Genomic DNA, 15,197 nt, shown 5'->3' with positions numbered 1-15,197 from the left:
ACTTGTGATCTGGCTGGCAGAAGAACTGTATTGTTGCCAACGCTATATGTTATCGGAACATATATTGGATAATTTAAATTTTGGGGTCTAATTATCTAGTTGACAATTGAATTTCTTTATAAAATCAATGCCTATTATTCCATCACATGGTATTGCAAAATTTATTTTGTTGATTGGAGTTCTATTGAGGTTGTTCCTCGAGACTTTATCACACCTTGGCCTATGCCTTCGATGTTTATTATTTTTTTTGTTTGAATTTGGAAGTTATCAGAATTTACCTTCAGAAGTGAGATATCTGCACCAGTATCAATGAGAAATGTTAGTTTATTTTCAGTTGAATGATTATGAAAAGTTACGAATATATTAAGACTATAATTGATAGAATGAACTTTAACATTTATTGGTTGTTTCCTAAAGGGTTCTGTGAGTTTTCCGTCGTATTTTGCGTGATTCTCATATTGCTATTATTACCCTGGTGGTAGTTTCCGCGGCCTCTCCCTTGGTTATGGCCTCTTCTACCTCCACGGTTATTAAAGCTATTATTGTTGTTGTTATTGCTGCCTCGGTTGTAATTGTTGTGGTAGTTATTTCTTCCACGATTATAACCTCGGCCTCCTCTATTATTATTATTTACTCCTCGTCGATAATAGAGTACAGAGTTACTCTGACCTGTTATCTCTGTGCAACTGTTTACAAATTTGGAGATGGCATCATTCATGTTTGTGAATGTGCCTGCTTGCATGATAAGTTTTACCTTATCAATGGAGCAATTCTGTGTCATTGCTTTTACAGCTGTTGTAGTGCTGTATTTATTCGCTAAAGACTGGCTGAGACCTTCACTGATATAGGCACCTTCAAGGGCCTTTGTCAGTTTCTCCACCTCTTGGGTGTATTGGCTAGCCGTTTTATTTCTCTGTTGTAAATTGAGAAGCTTGGCAGATATCACTTCTGCCGATTCTCCTTTTACTGCACTTGACAGTTGTGTAATGATTGCAGCAATTGTCTGCTCATTACTTATAAGGTTTCTTACATGGCCTTTAGGTTTAGTTTTTATTAGGCTTATCACAGTCGTTTCATGTGTGCTCTTTAAGCTGTCTAGTAGACCTAGAGCATCCAAAAAACTTTGTAGATTTTCTGGTTTACCATCAAACTCTGGTATCAGAGATGTGGCTAGCCTGATAAAGTCTGTCACTGTCTGTGCCATTTCAGAAATTGTTATTGTTTCGGATTTAAATTCAATTCGGTCGCTTCCTTCAAGTGTTTCAATGTCACTATCGGACTCAGCGCCGCCTGATTGTACAGATTCGTCTAGTTCTTTGAACTGGTCTGGGTTGAATTCAACCAATTGACTTCAACTTTCTGGTACATCTATCAGAATATGCCTTCTTTTTCTGATATTATTTAATCTTGTGTTTAGGGATTTTATAACCCTCAAACATTTGTTATTATGTTCAGATGTAAGTCTATTTGCATAGTTATTTACTAATGTAACTATATTATAATATTCTCCTACAACTATCTCTATATGATTTTTCAGTTTCGGATTTTATTACTGCATCTCTATTGATACATTTATAAGACTTATCAAACCTGTAGCGAAATTAGTCTATTTGTATCGCTATTTCTCTCCATTCCATTCTTGTCGTAAAAAAAAGTTTTTATGAAGCTTACTTCTACTCTATTTTTTTTTTTAATCTGGTCTAAACGATATAACGTTCATATAACGTTTTTTGATGATTTTGTTATGCTTAACATAAATTGTAAGCAGAAATTGTAGAATTAGCACTATTGTAATGATCAGCAATAAGATCCGCAACGCATTTATATCGTCTGTGTGATCTATAATTTTTACGTTATTAACTACGTTGGCAGTATTGTCTTTTGCCTCACTAGAATCGCTAAACCATCCCATTTTTATACCCGTTACTCGTAGAGTAAAAGGGTATACTAGATTCGTTGAAAAGTATGTAACAGGCAGAAGTAAGCGTTTCCGACCATATAAAGTATATATATTCATGATCAGGATCAATAGCCGAGTCGATCTGGCCATGTCCGTCTGTCCGTCCGTCTGTCCGTCTGTCCGTCCGTCTGTCCGTCAGTCCGTCTGTCCGTCCGTATGAACGTCGAGATCTCAGGAACTACAAAAGCTAGAAAGTTGAGATTAAGCATACAGACTCCAGAGACATAGAAGCAGCGCAAGTTTGTCGATTCATGTTACCACGCCCACTCTAACGCCCACAAACCGCCCAAAACTGCCACGCCCACACTTTTGAAAAATGTTTAGATATTTTTTCATTTTTGTATTAGTCTTCTAAATTTCTATCGATTTGCCAAAAAACTTTTTGCCACGCCCACTCTAACGCCCACAAACCGCCAAAAACTGTCAGTGTTGAAGACTCTCCTTCGCACTTCTACTAGCTGAGTAACGGGTATCAGATAGTCGGGGAACTCGACTATAGCGTTCTCTCTTGTTTAGTTTATATTCAATGAAACGTTTTTTGAAGGAAAAAGTGAGATTTTCTATTTATGAGTTTTTCTCATTATTATTATATTATTTTCTTCTTCTAGAAAATCAAAAATAAAAATTTTTACGTTTAAGAATTAAGAACTGTTATATTTTGTCATTTTAATTTGCAGACGTGGAAATATTAGTTGTTAATAATTGTGGTTGGTTTATTTACAATAATAAAAAAAATTGTCCAACCGCATTCTTAGTAAAAAGACTAACAGATATTAGTGTTTTTCAAGCAGCGGTTTCCCGCCTCGGCTTGGATTTAGAAATTAAAACTATGGCAAATTGGGTCATTGGCTTTTATTTATGCAGCCCGTTTGCGTTGTTTCGCACCTTGCGAAAGATTGTTTTCAATGACTTCCAGACGCTCTTTGTAGCGTTGCCGGGACGTCTTGTCTCTGACCAACTGGGTCATTTCCTTGACCAGTCAGCGTTGTTGTACTAGCCTCACCCTTTTTCCGGAGCGTTTGTGCTTCTTTGGTTCTTTCCTTTCCTGCCTTGCCCGGTACTCAGCTATTGTGAGTGGGCGTGGTCCATCTGCCGGGTTTTGCTGCAGAGCTTCTTCTAACGTTGGCAAGTCCCTTTGTATCCTTCTCTGCCATCAATTGTTGCGTGTTGTTGTTATTATTTTTACACAAATTTTATCGGTGATTTTGTTGGCAAGTGTAGTGTACGTAGTTCGACAGATTTTAACTAGCTGGTCTTTTAATAGTGGGTGGCAATTACTAATAGAGAGGACCTTGTCCTTCCTTCGCTAGAGATGCGCACTCTTGCTATGCTCGGGTCTAGCTCGCCGTAGGTCGGGGTTCTTTTAGCTTAGGATAGTACGAAACGCTACTACATTTAATAAGTGCGTCTTATTCAAAAACAATATTAAAACTGGATAATTGATTAATAAAAGAAATGGCTTTATATTGATACTACGGATACACGCCGACACGCTACAGATTCTGATAAGTATTGGGAATTTGGATGTTAATAATTCCCTAAGTCTTTACCCTCCCTACCATGACAATGCTACTTAAAATATTTACATTGTCCCTTGGCCAAGTCCAAAATAACTCTACCACATATTTAAGAAAGTGTTCAACATAAGTACTCGACAAACCATTAAATCTATTTATTCACAATTCATTCTTTTTCAATATATCTTCAATTAAAATTCCATTTATATAAGTTCATTTCAGTAAGCTGTTCCATTAAATCTCTTTTACAAACTAACAAATTTTAACCTACGTATAACTACGTATAATTATCCTAGTCATTCTCTAACTCTTCATTTTCGTTTATATTTGGTGAGTAAAATAAAGTATATAAAGTAAAGTGTAAGTAAATAGATATAAGTAATTGAATATAAAATTAGTAAATATATTATACAATCTTTAGCCAAATGCAGATCTTATTTTATTTAGACGTTCTAGTGGCATTTTTCAGAATTTTAATATAGGTAATTCATAAAATTGTCTTATCGTTGTTGTTTTATAGTACTCACGACCTTAAATATCCACTCCATGATGTGCGCCCAACTTCACGTTGACATTGTCGAGCTGTAGGTCAAATTTTAAAGGTGCTAATTTAAATTCCTATTCAAATGCCAAAAGTTCCGTCAATCTGCATTTAATTCATTATTAATTGCAATACAAAAGAAAATCAAGAATCAAAACAAAACACCGAAATGCAACTGCAGCACTGCAGCGATAAGACCTTAGGATACCGCCAGCAGCTACGCTGCGCTGCGATAAGACGGAATCACTAAGTTAGACCTCCGCTGGTCATATGAGGTGATCCTCACTGTATAACGTTGATGATGTCCAAATATAATTAAATCCGATCCGCCCGTCTAAACTTCTGCACAGCTGAATAATCTGGATGAGCTCTAGCCTTCCAATCCATTGGCCAGTTACCATTCGGCAGGTGGCCAGTTGCGTAACTTTTTGACTGAAGGTTATGTCGGCCTTTTGGCCTCTTCTTGAAGCGAACTGGGTTTAAATAATGAGCTGATGCGGGGGTCGACGAGACGGGGGGCGAAGTCAGCTTTAGAGCAACCAAATGCCCTTATATAGGCCTTGGCCTTCCTTACGCCTTGGGGTCGAATCCCTATGAAAACTGGGTTAGAAATGGGAACTCACTATATCGTACTTTTTACCTTTTCCACTTTCACACAAATCACACACGGAAATTTATTTGAACATCCCACTCTTGTTTTTATTGGATTGGATATATATAATTAAATTATATCTCCACGTGTATATGATGTTTAATTGGGCAGCGTAAAAAATTATGAGCGTTCGCCAAGAGGTTTTATCTGATAATGAATTAAGCTCTGGGAAGCTGCATGCCGGTGGCCACTGCTATAAGCTTTCCATTCCCTAGCTGTACAATCGTACGATCATATTCTGTTCTGATTGGTCTAAGACAATTCTCTCACTTTTTGTGTTATCAAAAGCTGCTATAATTTAGGGCGAGGGTGTCTTGAAGAGTTATTGCAGTGTAAAGTTTGAGTTGGTCACTACACCCACAGATAAGGGTAACGAGACTATTTCAAGGAAGCCTTATCTGAAGAAACTCCTTGTTTTCTAGCTTGTATATCCTTCAAATGGAATACTCCTAGTTTCTTTCCTCTCTCATCCTCTAATTCGTAGTAGTAGGAGCTAAGTTTCTTATAAACTTTAGCTGGGATAAATACGGGTGCCAATTTACTACTGAATTTCTTTACGGCATTACTTTGTGAAAAGTTTCTAGCGTAAACGAAATCGCCGTTTTTAAATTCTATCTGCCGAGTGCGTAGATTGTATATATTGGCGTTTTCTTCATGGGCTCGGTTTAGGTTCAGTTTAGCTTGTCGTCTCTGCAGTTCCAAAGCCTCCGGTTTAGATAACCGAGTGTCGTCCGCTAACATATTTAGAGTACGCAGGAGAGTATAGTCCTTGCCGTTAAGGATCATATTTTGTTCAAATGTCAGGAAGTAAGGTGACGAACCTGTGCTTCTATGTAACGACGCTCTTAAAGATCCGCTAATAGCGTCTAAGTTATCATCCCAATTTGTGTGATCTTTCCCTATATAGGCTCTTACAGCGGCTAACACCGATCTGTTAAGTCTTTCACTCGCGTTAGCCTGTGGAGAATATATGGCTGTAAGTTTTTGCTGTACGCCAAAACTAGTAAGAAAAGCTTGGAAATAGCTTGACTTAAACTGACTGCCATTATCGGAAAGTATTACTTCTGGAACGCCAAAGAATTTAGCCCTCTTTAAGTAATCACAGATTTTAGGAGCGGTGAACTTCTTAAGAGGTAACAAAAAGTGGAAACAGGTGTTATGGTCAACGACAATCAGCAAACCTATATGACCTTTTTTTGTGCGAGGGTGTGGGCCTAAGAGGTCAATATATAATTTTTGGAATGGCCTGTCTGAGGCTAACGGTTTACGCATTGGCGGTTTTAGAACCGTGTTTGGACTTTTCGTGGTACGACAAATTACACAATTGGATATATAGTTGCGTATTTGCGTAACCATACAAGGCCAAAACAAATATCTTTTTAGTTTTTCAACAGTTTTACTCATGCCACTTGGTGCATCATGAGCCTGAAACAATATATCGGGCACTAAAGCCGAAGGTATCCAAGTTTCCACGGATTTTCTTGCTTTATATCGTCTGATACAAAAGTAGTTCTTTTGTAAATATATCCATCCCGGATTTGTAGATCGGGAAATCTAGATTGATTGTTAGATATTGTCTTTATTAAGTCCAAGTATTCCGTGGATTTTGACAAAATTCATCGATGGCTGGGTCGTTCTGTCTGGATAAGGTGTCTGCAACGACATTCTGGGAACCGCTACGATGTTTTATAGTGAACGTAAACGCTCTCAACTTCATTCAACATCGAGCTAACCTTCCTGATAAATCCTTCTGTCGCGTCAGCCATTGAAGGGCTGCATGGTCTGTTATGACTAAAAAATCCTGGCCCTCAATATACCGGCGGAATTTTTTAATTCCTTTTATAACGGCAAGACATTCTAATTCGGAAACTGAATAGTTACGTTGCGCCTTGGACAATTTTTCGGACATATACGAAATCGGAAGTTCTACTCCATCTCGCTCCTGAGCCAGTACGCAACCAACACCAAAAGAGCTGGCGTCACACAACAAAAAGAATTGCTTGGAAAAATCTGGTGTAAGACATGATTTCAAGTTATCAAAAGCGGTTCGAGCCTCTTCGTTCCATTTAAGCGTATTCTTCTTTTTAAGAAGTTCCGTCAACGGAAAACTAATAGTGGAAAAGTTTTTTACAAACTGTCGGTACCATCCCGCTAATCCTAGAAATCTTCTCAACTGCTGAAATTATACTATCGCTTTAACCTTATCTGGGTTGGTTCTTATTTGTCCATTCCCAATTATAAAGCCGAGATATATGATCTCCTTCATACAAAATTTAGATTTGCTGACATTGATAGTGAGATTTGCCTTACTTAAGCATAAAGCTATCTCCTGTAGTAAAAGCATATGGGTTTCAAAATCGTCGGACAAAACTAACAAGTCGTCCAGATAAACAAATACTCTATTCCTAAGATGAGCTGGAATGACTCGATCCATAAGACGACAAAGAGTTTGGGCCGCGTTACAGAGACCAAAGGGCATCATTTTATACTGATATAGCGGTCTATTCGGTATTGTAAACGCAGTGTATTGCTTAGAATTTTCGTCGAGCTGTATCTGCCAGTATGCATGCTTCATGTCGATACCACTTATAAATTTAGCTGGTGGTAACCGGCTTAAGATGTCGTCTATATGAGGCAGAGGATATGCGTCCCGCTGAGTAACCTTGTTTACCTCTCTAGAATCAAGACATAGACGGTTCTTGTCTCCTTTCTTTACTAACACGCAATTGCTGCTCCAAGCGCTAGTTGACTCTTCGATAACATCTAAGGCTAGCATGTTATCCACTTCAGCGAACATCAGCTTTTCAATGGCAAGTGAAACTGGCCAATGCCGTTGTTTAACAGGACCTCGCATTTCCTATATCAATGCTATGTGTGGACAAGGTAGTACGACCTAAACCTTCGGAAGCAAAGGATGGAAATGTTTTTATTACTGTATCCAGCCGAAGTCTTTCTCCTTCGTTCAACTCATGATATTTTGGAGAATCTTCATCATCATCCAAAGTACCGATGTCTAACTCAGCAATGTTCGGATTGCTCGTAATTTTATTTAGTAATCCAAACTTTTGCCAAAAATCAATGCTTAAATATAAATCCTCTTGAAGTTCTGGTACTATAAATAATTCAAGATTGTCTATCGTATCCCCATACTTAATGGAAGTTGTAAGTTTTATATAGCACTACTTTGCTTTTTGTTCCGTTCGCATTTTTTTACATTGTTGTGTTTAAGGAAATTCTGAGCAGATAATCCGCCTACACAACTTATTGTTGCTCCAGAATCAAAGAAAGCCTTGTAATCTTGACCCTCTATATTAATATCCGTATAGAGTCTTTGGTCAGAGCTAAGTACTATAGCGGAAATAAGTTTCTGTCGGTCACGACGAACCTTCTTCCAAAATTCTCTCAATCGGCTAGTAGATCGTCTGGGTTTTAAATGAGTCCCTATACTATCTACTTTACCAAATATTTCTCTACGCTTATTATTGTAATTTTGAATTCTTATGTGTATAAAGGAATAATGAATATCAGGCTGACCTAAAGGTTCTATCTCCTGAATTCCAGTGGTTGACTTTGACTTAGCAACTTCTGAATCTACGGATGTATCTTGTTGCTCAGAGAAACATCCTTTTGTCGGTTTCCCGGATTACAGTTTGGACAAGTAGCTTGTATTTTTCTTTAAGTCCGCAACCGTAAAAAAATATAATTCTTTTAGCCATACAATCATCAAATTTGTGGCCTTGTTTGTCCCAATTCTGTCTCCTCTTCTTCGGTGGTTAATTCTGCCACGCAGGAGCGAAAGGGTTTTGGCTTAAACGTCCTGAGATTGTTATAAAACTGTTCATGCCTGCGCACTTCGTATCGGAGTTGTGCTCTGTTTGGGATTTTAAGATGCAGCAACTCATGATGTAAGCTAGGCTTCGAATTTCTAACCAATAACTCAACTAATTGTGCTTCGGAAACTCCATTTTGCAGTCTGTCAATCAACCGTTCCATGGTTTCCTGGAAGTCTTCAAATGTTTCATGTTCTCCTTGCTTGCGTTTTCGGATTCCCTCACAAATATCATAATCTGTCTCTATATCTTCGAATCTCTTCCTAAACTCGCCACAAAATGTGTTCCAATCGAAATTTGGACTGTTTCGATGAAACTTCCAATACCAATCGCTTGCTTTTCCTGCAAACAGAAGGTACAAATGGTCACATAGAAGTCCATAATCATTACCTAGATTTTGTTTGGTAAGTGAGCATATCCTGTAAATAAATTCATCTATCCTGATGCTTGTTTTGCTACCATCGAATTTTAATCCCCATTTTTCAATAATTCCTGATACTTTTTCCGGGCTAACATATGAGCTTGCATTGCTCCTGTTCACGTCTCTTTCTTCTACATTATTGTCTAAATTATGAGAATACCGATTTTGATTGGAAACGTTCCTGCTCAAATCTGTATTTGGTTGGATATTGTCAGGTGTGGAATTTGTATGTGTGGTAATTGCTGAGGTGCTGAGGTAATTGCAAGTTGTCCAAATGACTTTTAATAGATGTCTCTATAGTATTCCCCAAATAAGAGGTAAGGTTATCCATAAGTTGCGCCTGTTGTTGGCTAACAGTAAACTGTATAAAGTTCATCAACTCTGGGTGAGTACTAAGAGTCATACTGGAATTCGTTGGAGGTTCTGTTAAGATCCTATCCAAATATCTTCTGTAAGTATTTCTTGTAGAGACTCCTCGTCTAGAAGGTGTACCTCGGATCCTGCCTGATCTCGTATTTCTCCTTAATGGGAAAATATCATTATTATCCTGACACTCGCTTACGCCAGATGTACCAGCTGTTGCAGCATTTAATTCAGCGAACAGAGTGTTATTAGAGTGAGATAAATTCGATTCGTTGCAATCTGCATTGCAAACTGGACATGTTTGTGTACTTTTTAAGTGATTTATAATGCACTTTTTATGAAATGTATGCCTGCACGATGTTGTTGCTGACAAAACGGTTGGTGCTAAGATTTCTTTACATATGGCACAGCTATTTTCAACGCCTTGTGAAACTTCAGATGCAATACCTGCACTATGCTTAGCTGCCATATTATTGTTATTAAGATATGTTGTAATTATTTGGTTTGTCTTTCTTAATGTCGATCACTTCTATCAGAATCTTAGTTATATATCTATTTCTTAGTGGATTGTAGCTGGTCTATTGCCTCATGCTTTTGTTTACTTGAAAATCGGACAATATACGGACTTATTGAAGTGTAAGTATAATGTATTCCAAAAAATCGAATTGTAAATAAAGTTGAGTAAAGAAACATATGGTTTCAAATTAAATCGCATGTTGCTGAATTTTTCTATTCCTTCCAAATCGATGCTCTCAATCCAATATGTTAATTTATTGAAATTAGTTATATTGTGTTTTAACTGTGGATGGATTACTTTAGAGCTTAGTGTGCTATAACAAGTTAAGGACTTGTCGGGCTTCACGTCTGGGCGCCAAAATGTGTAGTGTACGTAGTTCGACAGATTTTAACTAGCTGGTTTTTTAATAGTGGTTGGCAATTACTAATAAAGAGGACCTTGTCCTTCCTTCGCTAGAGATGCGCACTCATGCTATGCTCGGGTCTAGCTCGCCGTAGGTCGGGGTTCTTTTAGCTTAGGATAGTACGAAACGCTACTACATTTAATAAGTGCGTCTTATTCAAAAACAATATTAAAACTGGATAATTGATTAATAAAAGAAATGGCTTTATATTGATACTACGGATACACGCCGACACGCTACAGATTCTGATAAGTATTGGGAATTTGGATGTTAATAATTCCCTAAGTCTTTACCCTCCCTACCATGACAATGCTACTTAAAATATTTACATTGTCCCTTGGCCAAGTCCAAAATAACTCTACCACATATTTAAGAAAGTGTTCAACATAAGTACTCGACAAACCATTAAATCTATTTATTCACAATTCATTCTTTTTCAATATATCTTCAATTAAAATTCCATTTATATAAGTTCATTTCAGTAAGCTGTTCCATTAAATCTCTTTTACAAACAAACAAATTTTAACCTACGTATAATTACGTATAATTATCCTAGTCATTCTCTAACTCTTCATTTTCGTTTATATTTAGTGAGTAAAATAAAGTATATAAAGTAAAGTATAAGTAAATAGATATAAGTAATTGAATATAAAACAAGAGAGAACGCTATAGTCGAGTTCCCGGACTATCTGATACCCGTTACTCACCTAGTGAAAGTGCGAAGGAGAGTCTTCAACACTTACAGTTTTTGGCGGTTTGTGGACGTTAGAGTGCGTGGCAAAAAGTTTTCTTGCAAGTCGATAGAAATTTACAAAACTGATACAAAAATGAAAAAATATCAAAACATTTTTCAAAAGTGTGGGCGTGGCAGTTTTGGGCGGTTTGTGGGCGTTAGAGTGGGCGTGGCAAAAAGTTTTTTAACAAATCGATAGAAATTTACAAAACCAATACAGAAATGAAAAAATATTTAAACATTTTTTTAAAAGTGTGGGCGTGGCAGTTTTGTGCGGTTTGTGGGCGCTAGAGTGGGCGTGGCAGCATGATTCGACAAACTGCGTCTATGTCCCTGGAGTCTGTATGCCTAATCTCAACTCTAGCTTTTGTAGTTCCTGAGATCTCGACGTTCATACGGACAGACAGACGGACAGACGGACGGACAGACGGACGGACACACGGACATGGCCAAATCGACTCGGCTATTGATCCTGATCAAGAATATATATACTTTATATGGTCGGAAACGCTTCCTTCTGCCTGTTACATACTTTTCAACGAACTTACATACTTTTACTCTACGAGTAACGGGTATAATTAGTAAATATATTATACAATCTTAAGCCAAATGCAGATCTTATTTTATTTAGACGTTCGAGTGGCATTTTGTAGAATTTTTATATAGATAATTCATAAAATTGTCTTTTATCGTTGTTGTTCTTTAGTACTCACGACCTTAAATATCCACTCCATGATGTGCGCAAAGTTGGGCCCAAGTTCACGTTGACATTGTCGGGCTGTAGGTCAAATTTTTAAGGTGCTTATTTAAATTCCTATTCAAATGCCTAAAGTTCCGTCAATCTGCGAGTATTTAATTCATTATTAATTGCAATACAAAAGAAAATCAAGATTCAAAACAAAACACCGAAATGCAACTGCAGCACTGCAGCGATAAGACCTTAGGATACCGCCAGCAGCTACGCTGCGCTGCGATAAGACGGAATCACTAAGTTAGACCTCCGCTGGTCATATGAGGTGATCCTCACTGTATAACGTTGATGATGTCCAAATATAATTAAATCCGATCCGCGCGTCTAAACTTCTGCACAGCTGATAAATCTGGATGAGCTCTAGCCTTCCAATCCATTGGCCAGTTACCATTCGGCAGGTGGCCGGTTGCGTAACTTTTTGGCTGTAGGTTATGTCGGCCTTTTGGCCTCTTCTTGAAGCGAACTGGGTTTAAATAATGAGCTGATGCGGGGGTCGACGAGACGGGGGGGGAAGTCGGCTGTAGAGCAACCAAATGCCCTTATATAGGCCTTGGCCTTCCTTACGCCTTGGGGTCGAATCCCTATGAAAACTGGGTTAGAAATGGGAACTCACTATATCGTACTTTTTACCTTTTACACTTTCACACAAATCAGACACGGAAATTTATGAGGTCCTGAAGTCCTGAGGTCCTAAAGTTCTGACGTCCTGAGGTCCCGACGTCCTGTCACGGTCGCCATATGATGTTCGCAAGGATCCCAAAGAAGGTTCAGTATTTTAGAGTCAGAGCGTCTGCTCAGTTAGAGTTACTTTATTCGAATGTTTCTTATTCGCTCAACTTGGGCTGAGCTGACCCGTATATATAGTACTTATTATTATATACATATAGTTCCATATACATATGTATGCAGAAGGCATGCATATTAGACATCTGCATGATTCCACTCATAACATACGTCACATAGAATACATTCGAATGGAATTGAATTGAATGAGTGAATCGCACGAAATGAAACGACATTGTATGAGTGAGAGGTTCTCATTCCACTCATAACTTACTACCTGCAACGAAATGAATGTAAATGAATGAAGCGTAGAATGAAATGAAACATTTGGAAATGCCTAGAACATTCGAATGATTGGAGTTGTTGCGTGCGAATTCGGTCCATTACTTTGCTTATTCTTGACAGCTGTACTTCAAAGACGCAATAATGGACGCATTATTTTCAAAAGAAGCCGACAAATCTGTATGTATTTGTGTAACGTTTTGTTTTAATTTACTATTGTTGTTTTAATCTATATATATTTATAACAATTCGCTTATTTGTTTTGATCGTGCTTAGATTAATACCTGTGTATTTGTGACCTGTCCATAAGTGTTTATTGTGTAATTTTTTTCAGACTTAATTCAGTTTGTTTGCAATATATAGGTTGTAAAAGGCACCGTGGACATTAAAGAGAAGCTGACTAGTGGCATGTACAGCCTAATTGAAAAGAGAGGCCGAAGCAAAGTTTGGCAATTTTTCTCCAAAATTAAAAACGATGATGGAGAAGAACTCGTCAACCTTGTAGCTTGTAAGACGTGCTATACCGTTTTAAAATTTACAGGCAGCACATCAAACCTGGTCAAGCACAAATGTTATTTAAATAATGCAAGCAAATTTCGTCAAGGTGCTCCAATAGAAGTTAATCAGGAAACAAAAGAGGAGGGCATATCTGTTGTAACAGAATGGATTGTCAAGAATTGCCGTCCCCTTAAAATTATTGATGACTCGGGCATTAAAAAAGTTTGCTTCATTATACCCGTTACTCGTAGAGTAAAAGGGTATACTAGATTCGTTGAAAAGTATGTAACAGGCAGAAGGAAGCGTTTCCGACCATATAAAGTATATATATTCTTGATCAGGACCAATAGCCGAGTCGATATGACCATGTCCGTCTGTCCGTCTGTCCGTCTGTCCGTCTGTCCGTCCGTCCGTCTGTCCGTCTGTCTGTCCGTCCGTATGAACGCTGTGATCTCAGGAACTACAAAAGCTAGAAAGTTGAGATTAAGCATACAGACTCCAGAGACATAGAAGCAGCGCAAGTTTGTCGATTCATGTTGCCACGCCCACTCTAACGCCCACAAACCGCCCAAAACTGCCACGCCCACACTTTTGAAAAATGTTTTGATATTTTTTCATTTTTGTATTAGTCTTCTAAATTTCTATCGATTTGCCAAAAAACTTTCTGCCACGCCCACTATAACGCCCACAAACCGCCCAAAGCTGCTACGCCCACACTTTTGAAAAATGTTTTGATATTTTTTCATTTTTGTATTAGTCTTGTAAATTTCTACCGATTTGCCAAAAAACTTTCTGCCACGCCCACTATAACGCCTACAAACCGCCAAAAACTGTGTTTAAGACTCTCCTTCTCCCTTCCACTAGCTGAGTAACGGGTATCAGATAGTCGGGGAACTCGACTATAGCGTTCTCTTTTGTTTTTAATTAATGTTGGAGCTACATATGGTGGAAATGTCGACGTCAATAAGCTGTTACCACATCCGACAACCTTATCCCGAAATATTTCAACAATATATTCGTCCCACTTTGGCCCCATAAAATCAGAAATACAAACATACAAAGCCTTTGGATATGCCATTACAAGTGACATATGGACAGATGACTATTTGAAGGCATCTTATTTGTCATGTACCGTCCATTACATTAAAGAGGGAGTTCTGGTCGATCGCCTTATGCTATTCCTGAAATGCAAAGCCTTTTTCAAATTGCAGCAAATTGGTAAAATACTTCAAAAAAAGCGGAATGAATTCAACACTTGGAGTATCCTTGAAGAGCTTTTGTCCGACTCGGTGGAATACCGTGTTTTACCTACTTGAGTCAGTTGAAATCAACTGGATTGAGTTGACAGCTGTCTTGAAGGAAAAAAATCAGACATCTAGAGTGGAAGAAATCAATATAAACCATTTAGGTACTATTGTTCGATTGTTGGAAACGTTTGAAAATGTGTCCAAAAAACTGGAAGAATCTAAGCGCCCAACAATACATCTTATTTTACCAAATTTAAATAAGCTGATAAAGACCTGCCAATTTGATTGCCACGATACAAATATACTTAAAATTCCAATTAAATAGCCAGTTATCATCTACAGTTAATCCAAATTTGAAAAAATATCACAAAATAGCCTTGTTCCTTTTTCCCCCAACAAATGAACTAATTCAATTTTCACCTACTGAGAAAGAGACGGTCATTAACGATTGCAAAATTTTAATGAACCACTTCCTTCAAGACAGCTGCATCTTAAACAACGTTGAAACTGAGTTAGCTGAAGATGAATTTGCCGAATATTATTTAGATGTCCCCAAAGTTGAGACAATTCAAACCAAGGTGGAAGCAGAAATTGCAGGATATTCTAACATAAATGTTGCATACACCCCTGATTTTAATGTTTTTGCTTGGTGGAATTTGAATAAACAATTTTTTCCACTTTTGCATAAAGTAAGTTGAA

The sequence above is a fragment of the Drosophila santomea genome, chromosome 2L, assembly GCF_016746245.2.
Source record: "Drosophila santomea strain STO CAGO 1482 chromosome 2L, Prin_Dsan_1.1, whole genome shotgun sequence".
Classification (NCBI taxonomy): domain Eukaryota; kingdom Metazoa; phylum Arthropoda; class Insecta; order Diptera; family Drosophilidae; genus Drosophila; species Drosophila santomea.
This window is presented reverse-complemented; position numbering follows the sequence as displayed.